We start from the raw sequence: 15,574 nt of genomic DNA, 5'->3' as shown, positions 1-15,574 counted from the left end.
GGTGCTCCACCCGGCTAGTTTTGGTGACCACCCAGCTGTCATCGGCTCACCACCTCCTGTGCTGTAAGCAGAGTTGCTCAAAGAAGCACTGGCCCTGCATTCTCATCTCGCCCCACCCGGCTACTTTTTCATGCCACCCGGCTACTTTTCCATGCCACCCGGCTGGAAAAAAATTTCTGGGGAGAACACTGTGGATGTATAAAATAAAAGTAAAATACAAAGGCTTCCCTTCAGTGCAGCAGAATCAGTAATGCAGTATTGATAAGAGAACAACATAGCACTGATTTACACCATTTACTGGCAGTATTCTGCACCATGTATCCTTTTATATCTCTATGGGCCAGATTTATCAAAGCACTACCGTTTTTTTCTTCTTAACCTCCTCGGCGTTCTATTGAGATCGCCAGGGAGGCTGCGGGAGGGTTTTTTTTTTTAATTAAAAAAAAACTATTTCATGCAGCCAACTGAAAGTTGGCTGCATGAAAGCCCACTAGAGGGCGCTCCGGAGGCGTTCTTCCGATCGCCTCCGGCGCCCAGAACAAACAAGGAAGGCCGCAATGAGCAGCCTTCCTTGTTTGGCTTTCCTCGTCGCCATGGCGACGAGCGGAGTGACGTCATGGACGTCAGCCGACGTCCTGACGTCAGCCGCCTCCGATCCAGCCCTTAGCGCTGGCCGGAACTGATTGGTCCGGCTGCGCAGGGCTCGGGCGGCTGGGGGGACCCTCTTTCGCCGCTGCTCGCGGCGGATCGCCGCAAAGCGGCGGCGAACAGGCAGCACACGCGGCTGGCAAAGTGCCGGCTGCGTGTGCTGCTTTTTATTTGAAGAAAATCGGCCCAGCAGGGCCTGAGCGGCAGCCTCCGGCGGTGATGGACGAGCTGAGCTCGTCCATACCGCTCAGGAGGTTAAACAGTTCTAACCAGCAGAGGAACAGTTCTGCATGATAAGAAAATTCTTAAATCCTACGTGATAGTGGCAGTTTAGCATGGATTTCTAGAGCTGTACTGCAGTTAAGAAAAGTGCAAATCCATCCCTAAACTGATGCAGATTAAGAAGTGCTTAATAGCCGTTCTACAGATAGTGCAGTTGTGCAAGCTGGGCATGATTTGTGAAGGGCTTCTCCTCCCTGCTTCCAGGTGTCATGTGAAGCTTCCAGTGCTGGGCATTGATGCAATACATATTGGTTACGTATTGGTTACCTCAGCACTAGCAATCTCTCTCACACACTGCACTGTCTGAGAAACCTTCCTAACTCCTATTCCTAACAGATTAAGAAGGAAACTGCACTATTTAGTGATTTCTTAGGATGTCAGACAATTCTGCACGGATTTCTAAAAACCTACTAATATTTTGTCTCAGACACTCTCGACATATGTCCCTCCCAGTGTTTACCAGATGCACATTTGAGCACCACTGTAAAAATTAACCCTTCATAAATCTACATAATTCACCTACAAGTTTTCAATACATTTTTAATATCTGACTTTTTGCTATCTAAAACTCAGCAGTGCTGTGATGTACAATATTTACTCTGGTAAGAAAAACATACCGCTTAGAGTACACATACTATTAGGTGAGAAGAAGTTCATGGGCACACTACAACAAAAATCAGGGCAAGTACTGCCTATGAGACAGTCCTATTTACAGTACTGTAGCTTAATTCCTGCATTTCCATCCTCTGCTGCTCAATAACAGTACTGTGTAAATAAAACCTGCCGTACACTACTTCCAATGGCGTGCCCCTTTCATTTCATATCTGCAAAAAATGACTGCAGTCACAGGAATGACGAGAAAACATAAGTCATTCGAATAAGAAGCAGTATGACTGGCACTAAAAAAAACAAACAAAAAAAAAAAAAAACCATGCCAGAGCCTTGTCCGAAACCTCCTTTATGTGCCTCCAACTTTGCTGTTTCACTGTCTTGTGTCACAGCTTGAACTTGTGAGTAGCAAGAAGGCCAACCAGCCATAACTATGGGCCCTCAGTCAACATTTTGGATTCCTAAAAGACTTCTCATTGGAAGTAATTAAGGTTAGTGACTACAATGACCACTTCCTGTACAGTGCAAATATCTTAGCTTGTATTCACAAAATGTTTTATGTTCACCTACATTTACTGACTGCTGTCAGTCACTGTAATATTATAGGAATCCTGCATTAAAAGAGGGATGGAGACCTACAGCAGACACCCTTCAGAATATAGGCATTTGTCCCACTATCATGTGCTTTGGTTCCATGACATGAAGTCTTAGTTGGGCCAGAATGCATCTGGGGATCCCACACCGCCCACTCTGCACACGTCTGGGTCATTGAAGTGCTGATGCCAAAAAAAAAAAAAAGTCAAACCGAGGGGCAGTTCAGATGGACGACTGACTACCTTTATTCCCAATGTTTACCGCTAGGGATCAACTGAGTCATAATTGAGGTGAATGGGAGGGTTCATCTCACATTGTTTACAGCAGTTTGCCTCGACTGCACTAATGCCATGGTCGATCAAGTTTTCCCAGCTACAAGCTACATTCAGCTTCTGGAGTCAGCGGTGTTCAGTTACATTCTGTAGTTTAGAAGCAGTGGTCTCCAATGTTAACTCCATACAAATTTCAATAAAAAAAAATAGAAAAATAGAGAAAAAAAAAAAAATAAGACCTGCAATTGGCATAGGCATTTACAGAACGATTTCTGACCACTACAGCCCTATGAGTCTACAGAGGGAAATATAAATTACACATTTGTTTTGCGCAGACAGGCAGAATGTGATATTACATGAAATAATCCCTTTGCAGATGCATTTCTATGGCTGGGCCTGATTACATTACAACCCCCAGGGCTGCTATGGTACCGTGACAAATCCTTGGGCTGCAGTGTTCAAAATACTTCCTAGAACACATGTCCACTCCTGATACTTTCTGTATATGCTCAGGAGTAAAATCCTTTATGATAAATCATCATGACAAAGCAGCCCAGTTGTCCTGGACCTGGCCTTTCTACATAGCCAGGAATGTACTCAATGAACCATATACATTTAGATACATAGGACTGCTATAAAACCTGCAGAGATCCAAAAATGAACTTACCAGCTAAAGGGTCAAAAGCCAGAAAGTCCGTCCGGTGAGCTGAACGCTTTTTTCAGCCTGCCAGCTTCTAGGAGATAAAAAGGAAAAAAAAAAAAGAGAATTACAAATCTGCTAGAGATTACATTTTATATGTTTTATGTCTAAAATAAGCTTTTGTATTCTACCACCTGAAATAATCATTTTGGTTAAGTCTGTACAGATATCCCACATAGTGCGCACTCAACCCTACTAGGGCCAATAGCCATCAGCCACATTGCATTGGCTTCCAATTTCTTTACTATCACAGTAAACTGAAAGCGGATCCGAGATGAAAGACTAATTATAACAAGTAACTTGTCTATATATCTTATCTAAAGTTTAGATTAGTTTACACAGCAACTCTAGCTGCAAACAGCTTTAATAGAAAATGATTATTTCTTCCTGTGATGCAATGACAGCAGCCATGTTGTTTGTAAACATTACACAGAGGCAGGCTTATCTGTATCTTGAGCACTCAGCCTGTGAAAAAAAAAAAACTAATCCCCCCTCTCCTCGGCCTCTGAAATCAATGGCTAGTAACACCTCCTTCTCCTGCCCAGACTGAGCTCCCATGCGCCCTTGGTACTGCCAAGGCTCTCTGAAAACCTGTGGGTGTGGTGTATTTAGTTTATAGGGAATTAGAGTATTAAAACAAATAAGTATTTGGCTTGAGGAATGCCCTATAAACAATAGGAAAGGAACCCAACTATGCAATGAGTAAATGTTCACCTCGGATCCACTTGAAGAAACAGCCCTTTATTGAGACAGAAATAGTAATTTTAAGAAAGTTACCCTTTCAGACAGATTCAAAGATAAACATCACCTTGAGGAGCAATAAACTCAGTCTGGGAGAACTTGGTCGTCTTTGTGAACATTTTTAAAGTGGACCTGAACTCTTGCACAGGACATAAGGGAAACAGAGGAATGCACCCTGTATGTATTTAGAGAGTTTAGCCTCTCTAATTCCCTCTCATCTGTGTCTAATCATAAGTTGCAATTCGATCCCTCATCTGAAAGCTAATCCTATATTCAGGTACTGCAAAATAAAGTATATCACATATAGCACCAAGTCTTTTTAGATCCACAGACATCAAATTAACAAGACTAGGAAGCAAACTAAAACCATACAGAGGCAGTTACCGCAGAATGGGCTCTGGTCATGAAGGACATTATGCATATATTTTGCCATTACCAAAACCTCGCTATACATACACACTTACACAGACCAAGCCACAGGTGAAAGCCTGTACACACAACAGAGTGCCTAGCAGCTAGTCACAATCATGCACACATGGCTGAGCTGATGTACTGACCTCTGTAATCCACCCCCTTTCTAATGACCCAAGCCACAACTATCTAAAAAGATCACAAACTATTGTTCCAGCCAAACATCTGAGGAGCATTGTTTGAGACAAACTGGTTTAACTAGATGGACAGAGGTCTTTTTTTCAACCATGTACGAAGTAAACTGGGAGCTGTTTTGTAAGGTATGTACAAACGTCCAACGAAGTGCATGACCAACACCACAACATGACAGACCCCACGACAAACCGTTCACATGACATGACTTGTATGTGAAGCGCACGAACATACTGCGCACGCAAGCGGAGCGACAAACTGCACGACACAGCCACATTTAAAACAAGTACGCCGTTCAAACAAAGTTGTAAACACAAGGTCAACTGCACAATATCAGACCAACAGGCAAGTGAGTTGATCCGCTGGATGGATTGGGCCTTTAGAGAGACACTGAAGTGAAAAAAAAAAATTATATGATTTGTATGTGTAGTACAGCTAAGAAATAAAACATTAGGAGCAGAGACATAAGTCTAATATTGCTTCCAGTACAGAAAGTTAGGCAGGGAACATATTTGACAGTTTTCGTGCACGTTTTCTGCACAGAAAAACTGAGAACTCATGTTAATCAATGGGCTAGTTAACACTTAATGTGTTTTTCGCACACAGAATAAAAACGGACATGATGACTATGCACATTCTGTCAGTTTTCTCTATCAATTACATTAGCTGCTGACTGAAAAAAAAAAACGAATGCGGTTTCCTGCATAGAAACACACTTGGTGTGCAGAAAAACGAGTGCAGAAAACTGAAAGACAAGTGTGTTCCCTGCCTGAAGAAACTCCAGTTATCTACACAAAAGAGCCATTGAGCTCCAAATCAAAGTCACAGAGAGCTCTGTCTTCTGAAGCTTGTTATCTCAACTGTCAGTCACAGTATTTTGTTTTTCTGCAGACAGGTCAAAAGTTTACTGGCCTGCTCTGTAAAATCATTTAGAATGTTGAGTAGAGTGTAAACTGCAATTATTAGAGAATGATGCAATTTTATTAAAAAAAAAAAAAAAAAAAATTATATATATATATATATATATATATATATATATATATATATATATATATATATATATATATATATATATATATATATATATATATATATATATATATATATATATATATATATATATATATATATATATATATATATATATATATATATATATATATATATATATATATATATCCGAAAATAAAAATATTAGAATATCTTCATTACTACTGTTCTAGTAATTATCAGTACTACACAACCAATTCATTATTTCATTTTATTTTTCGCTTCAGTGTGTCTTTAAAGAGAATCTGTATTGTTAAAATCGCACAAAAGTAAACATACCAGTGCGTTAGGGGACATCTCCTATTACCCTCTGTCACAATTTCGCCGCTCCTCGCCGCATTAAAAGTGGTTAAAAACAGTTTTAAAAAGTTTGTTTATAAACAAACAAAATGGCCACCAAAACAGGAAGTAGGTTGATGTACAGTATGTCCACACATAGAAAATACAACCATACATAAGCAGGCTGTATACAGCATTCCTTTTGAATCTCAAGAGATCATTTGTGTGTTTCTTTCTCCCTGCAGTTCTCATGCACTGAAGTTTCAGGCTGCTCTTTTTTCTCCTGCAAACAGCTTTGCCCTTGTCTGTAATTCTTCAGTATGTGAAAGCCCAGCCAGCTCAGAGGACGATTTATCCAGCTTGTAAAAGATAAGAGAAGAGAGAAGCTGCTCTAATCTAAATAATACACAGGCAGTGTGCATAGAGGGGCCTGGAAGGGGGAATTCATAGCAGAACCACAACACTGAAGAACTTGGCAGCCTTCCAGACACAGGCTGACAAGTCTGACAAGGGAAAGATACATTGATTTATTACAGAGACTGTGATAGCAGAAAGTGCTGCATTAAGCCAGAACACATTAGAATAGCTTTTGGAACTTGTAGGATGATAAAAAACAGGATGCAATTTTTGTTACGGAGTCTCTTTAAGCAAGAAATTAAATTTATCAGCTTCCACTTTAAAATATCATGGAAAGTCATTAGCTTAGTAGGATTTAAAAAAATATTTAAATGAAATGGTAAACGGTAGTTCGTTTTACAATAAGGAAAATGAAAATACATAAATACCTGCACAATTTTATTCATGTACGGTAAATAACTTTCTCTCTGCTATGTATTGCAGGAACCCCATCCCCCCCCCCCCCCCCCCTCGGGTAGTCAAAGCACACGCAGCAGTATTGTCATTCATGCAGTAGGGGAGGGCCTGGCCCTCTACCCATGGAAACCATGCTTTAGAATCATTAGCATCTCACTGGCCCTTTCTACAGAGTGGGCAGAGCAGTGTGACCTGCTACCCCCACCCCTGATACTTTATGTACACCTTCACTCCAGTTTCAACTTGTCCTGGGGGGGGGCGATTCTGATTACCTGCATGCAGAGAGGGATGATCAGCCTGCAGTACATCACCAAGAATACGATCACCAGATATGCATTTTTACACTTTCTATTGCAAAGTTGGGACGTGCACATTTTTAACTTTTCTGAAGTAGTAGTGCAGCACATTCTACTCAGCGGCACAGGTTTGCACTGGGACTGGTTTGCAGGTGTGAATGCAATCTTAGCATCTGTGCACAGGTTTAGTACAAGAAGCCAGTAGATTATGGTGTGCAAGTATATTAGATAATACAAATTAATTCATTTGGATGTAAATTACACCCAGTATCAAAGCAGGAATAATCCATGAGTGGTTTCAGAACTATTCAGGGTACATCACTAAAAATATTTATTCCTCATACTTTACCAACTCTGCTTGTGTATGGCTAGCACTTTACACAACACAAAAAACCCTCATTTGATTTTACCACAAAAAAAACAAAAAACCTGAAATGGTTAACTGGCAAATGGTAAAAACTAAAGCAGTAACTGTATGGACAAGTGGTATGGAAGCTGCCATATTTATTTCCTCTCACAAGGACCAGTTGCCTAGCTAACCTGCTGATCTTTCACACATCAGTAATGTCTGAATCACACCTGAAAAAAGTATGCAGCTTAATCTAGACAGACTTCATTCAGAAACATCTGATCTGCATGCTTGTTTAGGGTCTATAGTTTTGTCTAATACACACAGTACGATTTTCCTTGCGATAGATGGACACGATTGATAAGATCCGCCATGTCCGATATTCCTCCCGATCGTTTCCGCGCTCAATTTCTCATATCGGTGAAAGGAAAAAGATTTTTTTAAAAACGAATGAAAATAAGATAATTGAGCTCAGAATAGAGTGCGGAATCATGTGGAAAAAAAACCGATTGGGTCGCAAAATCGCACGGAAAATCTTACCATGTGTACCCAGCATTAGAGCTATTAGAGGCAGAGGGTCAGCAGGACATCCAGGCAATCTGCATTATGTAAAATGTCAGCCTCCATATCCCACTCAATTCAGCGGTCCTTTAAAGTACCCCAGGTTAAGCACTGTTACACTTACTCCATTGGTCGTTAAAGAGGAACCATTGCGAAAATCTTAAGATTTAAAACAAATACAAATAAGAAGTACATTTCTACCAGAGTAAAATGAGCCATAAATTACTTTTCTCCTATGTTGCTGTCATTTACAGTAGGTAGTAGAAATCTGACATTACCGACAGATTTTGGGCTAGTCCATCTCTCTATAGGAGATTCTCAGCATGGCCTTTATTCTTTATTAAGACATTCTCTGAAAATGATTCATACAAAAGATGCTGGCCAGCCTCCCTGCACACTATTTTGGCAGTTGGATGGAGCAACTGCCATTCACTAAAAAAAAAACAAAAAAACCTAACCCCCCCCCCCCCCCCCATGAGGAGATGGGCTAGTCCAAAATCTGTCGGTAATGTCAGATTTCTACTACTTACTGTAAGTGACAGCAGCATGGGAGAAAAGTAATTTATGGCTCATTTTACTCTGGGAGAAATGTACTTATTTGTATGCGTTTTAAATTTTAAGATTTCGGGACCGTTCCTCTTTAAGCACATCTGTTGCATTGCATCCAGCAGTTGTGGACACTGTGGTTTCCCAAGTTATAACAGCTGGGCTGAGAGAGTCTGCATTGTTACCAGCTAACCAGCCACTAGTGCCAGTGAAGTGCAGCAAATGCTGGCCAACACACAGAGAGAAGTAAATGAGACTTGTATTCTGATCTGCAAAAACAAGCTGGGGATGTTATTTAAAGAGTTCTGCATAAACAATCAGAGCATCTTCTTCTGCGAGCTGCAGTGGCCCTGTTGGGGATACTGCAGATGTGCTCCTCTGTCTCTTGTGTAGGGCCGGACTCCAGGGAAACGTACAAAGTTCTACATGCGCTATTCCCTCAAGCTCACTCCTAAATGTTATGCATGTCAGACATTCAACACAGCTATGTCCACACTACTAGAAAATACAAAACCTCAGTATCGATGGCAACAACAGTGCTGCAGGCCTACAAACAGTATTGTGTTTAAAAGGCAGTTAGAGTTATTTATTCTTTAGTATTTTTATAGCATCAACATCTTCTGCAGCACTGTATGGAGTACATAGTCTTGTCACTCAACTGTCCCTCAGAGAGGGCTCACAATCTAATCCCTACTATTGTCATAGGTCTATGCATGTATCGTAGTCTAGGGCCATTTTTAAGTGGAAGCCAAATAACTTATCTGTCCGTTTTGAGGATGTTGGAGGGAACCCGAGTGATTGGAGGAAATCCACACAAACAAGGAGAACATAAACTCAGTTCAGCTAGGGCCCTGTCTGGGGATTTGAACCAGGGACTCAGCCAGCCCTGCAAGGCGAGAGTGCTAAGCACTACACCATGCTGCCCAGTTACCAGACTCTCTCAATCCTCTGGATCAGGACTATGCTCTGGATCTGCCGCTTAACTCTGAGGCAGCATTATATACTATTCCCCCTCCTACTTGTCGCAACTAGGGGGGGGGGTGTAATTCAGGGTCTGGCAGCTGCGGGGGGGCGCAACATGACATTGCATCGCTGAGCGCCACGCGCCAAAATAACCTGCTTCATCTGGATCAGGACTTTACATAGACAAATGGTTCTATAGGGTAGCAATGTTACTGCAACTGTCCACCCATAATACACACTCCCCTCCCTTCGAACAACCTGGCCGTACACCATCAAAACCACCTGCACCCCCCTCCCTGTGAAAGTCCCAACACATCCAACCCCACAACCGACTACCCAGCCGAACCTCCGCCCACCCACCCCCGGAAACATTCTATACAGCAACGCGGTCCTCAGGCCAAAAAAGGTTGGGGAGCCCAGATTTAAAGCAAATCCAGGGTGGTAAAAGAAAAAAAGTAAAAAAAAAAAATATATAAAATAAAAAAAAAAAAAGCAGCTACTTACCAAAGAGAGGCAAACACTCTGCAACACTGCAAAGGTGTAAGCTGAGGCTGAAGAAGTAAAAAAAATAAATAAAAAATAAAAATAAAATTTAAGAACAAAAACCCAACAAACAGGAAAATCAGAGGGGAAAGAAAAAAAAAAAAAAAAAAAAAGGATCTACTTACCAGGAGCATCCTCCAGCCCCTGCCAGCCTATGTGTCCCTCGCCGCAGCTCCAGTGTCCCAGGATCCTCTCCACTGCAGATGCCGACCTCGCCAAGTCAGCATCTACTACACCTGCGCTAACCTGCGTCCATGCTGCTTGTTATCAGTCTCACATGGTCTGGAGCGTTGGAAGCAGTACTGCGCCTGCACAGAACGATTCAGACCATGTGAGCGCAATCACTAGCATCATGGCTATGCGCTCACGCAGGCACCATAGATGCCAACTGCAATGGAGGGAACCCTGGGACACTGAAGCTGCAGCGAGGAACATATCAGCTGCTGGAGGAAGCCCCGGGTAAGTAGAACTTTTTTTTTCCCTCGGATCTTCCCTTAAAGCCCTTTAATTAGTGCTATATACAAGCAACAATATTGCAATTAATTGGAAAATAATGCATTAGGCAAGGTTAAAATCAATTAAAATATCCACTTCCAAATAAGACCACCATAGAAACATATGATAATAGTGTCATTTAATAGGCAAATAACCATCAATACATATATATCATGATGTATACCAACTCCTGAGGTGCTCATGAATTGAGCTCCTATCAGGTAATGAACCTAGGTTCAATTGTACTCAATAGTAAATTACCAGAGTAAAAGCACAATAATAGGTCAGATTGCCCATAAAGAAAAACATTAGTGAAGCAATAGTCGTGAATAAATAGTAAGTGCAAATACAAAACTCTTCAAAAAGTGGCAAAGTGCTTGAGACAATAGCAACTATGAATACAGGTGTGCATATATGTGGTGCCCGAGCACAATGCGATACCCAATGAGAGAGGACACTGGAGGTCTGCTGGCAGAGAGAGAAGGGAGTCCCCCGCGGACAGCTCCACCAACATCACAGCAGTCATGCCACTTTGACAAGAGGAGGGGGAAAGCTCTGTGCAGAGCAGGGCCCTCCTTTCTTGTGTATCCTACCTGATCAATCATCTTGCTTACAGAACAACTTGAATTGTTAGGGACTACTACCCCAGTGCATGATCTGGCATTGTGTGTCTTGCTATTTGTATTGGGCGGACTATCGCCACTACTATCATTGGCTGCAACCAGTGCTGTGGAGTCGGTTCAAAAATCATCCAACTCAGTTTAGGAAACCACCGACTCCAACTCAGACTCCAGGCACCCAAAATTGCTCTGACTCCCAAGCCCTCTCTGTAACGTTATTTATTGTTCTGCGCTGCACAATATGCTAGTGCTATATAAAGCCATATAATTTTTTTTTTTACATAAATAAATACAATAAATAATAATAATAATAATAATAATAATAATAAATGGAACGTCAATGGTCTTTACTTGAATGAAAATCTATTATATGAACTTCTTGCAACTTGAGATTTGACCAATCAAGTTAGCTGGATGTGCACTCCAAGTTGCATACGCTTTGGTTTAAATTGCATGCATCTGTAAAATGGGCATCACATTGTCCCTTTCTAATGGGCACTAAGTTGTGGATGGTAGATGTGCAGGCATCATCCCTTGTGATATGCTTTTCCAACCACTGCACCAATGCAGAGGCTGAAGCACGCTCACACTAAAAAAAGGGGACTGGACTAGCAACACAAAACATCCCGTAAATAGGACTTGCTGGGGATCACCAGCTGGGAAGCAGGGCTGTGGAGTTGGAGCTATTTTGGGTAACTGGAGGTGGTTTTATAATGAGGAGTTGGAGTCTGATGATTTTTTGTACCAACTCCATAGCCCTGCGGGAACGAACACTGCAAATGCATCGCAGGAGACTTGGGCGCAGCGGCGCCACCATAGACCGCAATAGGAATTACGGTTATAGCGGTGCACAGTCAGTAACTTCAGTGCCGTCAGAAGGTGGAGCTGAAGTTACTTTTATAACACTGCAATTCGCCTTCCAGCAATAGCTTGAAACCGAATTACATCATTCTCCACTATCCACGTGGACCTAGAGGGGGAATAGTATTTAACGCCGCCAGGAACCTGTGCAGCAGCAGCAGGATAAGCCATAACGGCTGTATCCTGCACCCAAGCCTCCTGGCTGAGAATTCTCTCGGACGCCTGCGGGAAAGTCATGTAGAGCTGACTGCTAGAAATGCAGTCTTAAGGTTAATCTGATTATAGTTATTATAGACTATAACAACAAGAAAGGGGGAATAATGTAAAGTGAGCTGCGTGTATATGTACCTTCTGTAACTTTTCACAGACTAATACTTTATAATAGTCTGTTTTCATATTAATAAAGAGGCAATAATTAGAAAATGGATTTTCCACTGCTCTATCACTAGCAGTTGATATCGGACATTGGTTTCAGCAATTTATAAAGGAGCAAAATGTGCCATACTGAATGTGGTGCAATCAACAAATCAATGGAAAGTGGCATCACTTGGCAGTCACTTTAGCTTAAGATTACATCTTCCACCTCACTTTTCTGCTGTGTACACGTGCACAATTTACCTACAATTTGTGTGATCCACCAAGTTATAACTCAATCCTGTGGGAGAAACTGTGGGGCCCCAATACCATACAGATACATCGCTAGACAGCCCAGTGATGCGTTCTGTGTCTATGAAACAACCTCAGAGGACACCTGTGCTAATGCTAGGTTACTGGCCAAGGCAGCTCCATACGGCCTCCTCGGCTGACAACAGCTTAATGTTAGTACCGGGTTTAATTCTCAAAGGATAAAACTGCTAAGAGGCAGAATCTCAGAGGTACTGCAAGATTGATTTATGGGTGATGGCCGCAATGTACAGCTAAACAGACTTGATTTAACAGCTAGATGTCTTCAGTCTGCAGAGATCCTGCCACAGTAACACATGCAAGCACTGCTCTTTGCTGAGTTAGGCCCCACTCATGCTTGGGCGTTTTCAGTGAGGTTTGGCTGATCGTTGGTGACTGATCAGCACTATGGGGGCGTATGTTTAAGGCCCGGTTCACATTAGCTCTAAAAAACAGTACTGCCGTGGATCATAACGAACGGATCATAACAGATGCAAACGGATCCAATTTTAACCTGTGGATCCATTTGAGAAATGGATCATAAAAACACACTGGCTAGAAAACTGACCATTCTAGCCAGCAAAATCCACTTTGGTGATGGGAGTCTGGGGGGTGTATGGGAGAAACCAGAACTGAACCAAGTGAATGGAAACTGATCCAGTCGAATGGAAATAAGAGCAATTTTCATGGATCCATTTCTCTGAAAGCGCCAGTGTTAACCGAAGCTAATACAATCATGGATACGGGAGTGCGTTTACACATACACTACCATTTCAGCTTTGCAGTGGAGACATCTTGCAGCATCTCTCCGTTGATGGCCTAAACTCATCAATACCTTTCCCCTACTTCAAAGTTTAACCCTAACCCCCCCCCCTTTTTTTTTTCCTCCTGACACACACACACACACACACACACACACACACACACACACACACACAACACTACAGGGCCGGGCCGAGGCATAGGCATAGGCTGGAGAGGCTCCAGCCTCAGGGCGCAGTGTAGGAGGGGGCGCACAATTCATTCAGCTCTCATTCCTAATTGTGTTTGAAGCAGAAAGAAATAAGAAAAGGGGATACATAGCAGTGACTGCAAGCCAGATAACTAGATATTAAGGTGTTGGGGAGGTTGTGGACCCTGTGGCCCTCTTAGTCTAATAGCAATCAGTGTGCGATGGCTGGGGTGGAGGGATGGGGGGGGGGCGCACTTTGGTGTCTCAGCCTTGGGTGCTGGAGGACCTTGTCCCAGCTCTGCGCACACAAACACACAAACGTAAAGCAGCGCTGTCCAACTGGCGGCATGCGGCCAGGGTCTTTCTGTGGCCCGCCTGCTCCTTTAAACTAATTGCTGCGGTTCAAATTTTTTTTTTTTCAAACCTCCGTGCAGAAGAGGAGGCTTCCTCCTTCTCCGTGTCATCGCTCCGCCCTCCCCACTAGACATCCTGTCAGAGGCCGTGTGCAATGCAGTGATTGGTGTGGAAGTGGTTGAGGAGGTGAAAAGGGACGGCACAGATGGCTTTCTGTCCCGGCTGTCCCCATTTGGACGTTGCAGACAGCGTTTGTTGTAATAGCCCGCCTCCATCTTAGGAGCCACGCTGCTGCCGCTATTTCCAGATCGCTGTCAGCTGCTGCACATCAGAGAGGTGAGAGCTCTCTCTCAGAGAGGGGATATTTCACCAGTTGTGTGGGGGTGTATTCAAAATGTATGTAGGTGAGGGGAGGATGGATGGAGCAGGCCAGAGGTTGTTGGAGCCTATGTAGTCTAATGCTGTTGGAGTGCAGGAAGGGCCTGCATATGCCTAATACTGCTGGGGGGTTCTGGGGAAGCCTAGCCATGCCTAATACTGCTGGGGGGAAGGGAGTGAGCCTGCATATACCTAATACTGCTGGGGAGAGGGGGGGGGGGGGGAGGAGGAGGGAGGGAGCCTGCATATGCCCAATACTGCTGGGGGGGGGGGGAGGGGAGGAGGGAGGGAGCCTGCATATGCCTAATACTGCAGAGGGGGGGGGGGGGGGAGGAAGGAGGGCGCCTGCATACGCCTAATACTGCTGGGGGGGGGGGGGGGGAGTGAGGGGGACTGCATATGCCTAATACTGCTGGGGGGGGGGGGGGGAGCCTGCATATGCCTAATACTGCAGGGGGGAAGGAGGGAGCCTGCATATGCCTAATACTGCTGGGGGGGGGTGCCTGCATATGCCTAATACTGCTGGGGGGGGGGGGGGGGGAGGGGGAAGGAAAGAAGACTGCATATGCCTAATACTGCTGGGGGGGGGGGGGGGGGGAAGGGAGCCTGCATATGCCTAAAGGTCCGAACACACGCCGGACTGGAGGCAACGACAGGTCCGTCGTCACCTCCCGCTGGGTGGGCGTTCCAACGACAGTCCGGCGTGTGTACGCACTGTCGGCGGACTGATACGGCTGTTTCTGATCGCTCGGGGGGAGGGAGGGAGCCTGCATATGCCTAATACTGCTGGGGGAGGAGGGAGGGAGCCTGCATATGCCGAATACCAAATCCAAAAAAAGCTTTATTGGCAGGACCCAATACATTTAGCATTGCCAAAGCAAAACAAAGCATTAACATGGGAGGGGGGATTGTGGGAATAAGGGAAGGGTATAGGGGGTTGGGGTATATAGTCCATAGGTGTGTGGAGGATGTAAGGGACAGTATGGGGGACTGGGATATACAGTCCACAGGGGGTATTGGGGGTGTACAGTCCATGTGGTATCATGTTCCTCTCAGTTGGTGGCAGGCTGTGACATATTGGGCAGCTATTTGCACAGTTTTTTCCTCTTCCCCCAGTAGGATGTAGAGTTTCCTCTCCTCATCTGTGGAGGTGAAATCCTGGATCTGGTCAGAGAGTCTCTGGAAGTGGACAGTCCTCACAGGTGCGAATTTGCTGCAGTGTAGCAGGAAGTGGGCCTCATCCTCCAAGCCCCCCTGTTCACATTATCTGCACAGTCTCTCCTCCCGGGGCTTCCATGTCTGTCTGTGGCGCCCTGTCTGTCTATCTCCAGGCTGTGGGCACTCAGACGGTACAGACTCAGGGTCTGTCTGTCTTTGTGGTGGTGTAGCCTCTCCAGATATG

The 15,574-nt window shown here is 44.0% G+C and overlaps 1 protein-coding gene across 1 annotated transcript in view; it reads right to left on the bottom strand.

The window, feature by feature from the left end:
• Positions 1–15,574, bottom strand: part of HDLBP (high density lipoprotein binding protein) — an 81,761-nt gene that overhangs the window by 54,117 nt on the left and 12,070 nt on the right. The window contains exon 2 of the mRNA XM_068280619.1: positions 3,073–3,139. The gene's annotated coding sequence lies outside the window, so the exon portion shown is untranslated. The remainder of the gene's footprint in view (positions 1–3,072; positions 3,140–15,574) is intronic.

This window comes from Hyperolius riggenbachi, chromosome 4, assembly GCF_040937935.1.
Source record: "Hyperolius riggenbachi isolate aHypRig1 chromosome 4, aHypRig1.pri, whole genome shotgun sequence".
Taxonomy (NCBI): domain Eukaryota; kingdom Metazoa; phylum Chordata; class Amphibia; order Anura; family Hyperoliidae; genus Hyperolius; species Hyperolius riggenbachi.
This window is presented reverse-complemented; position numbering and strand designations above follow the sequence as displayed.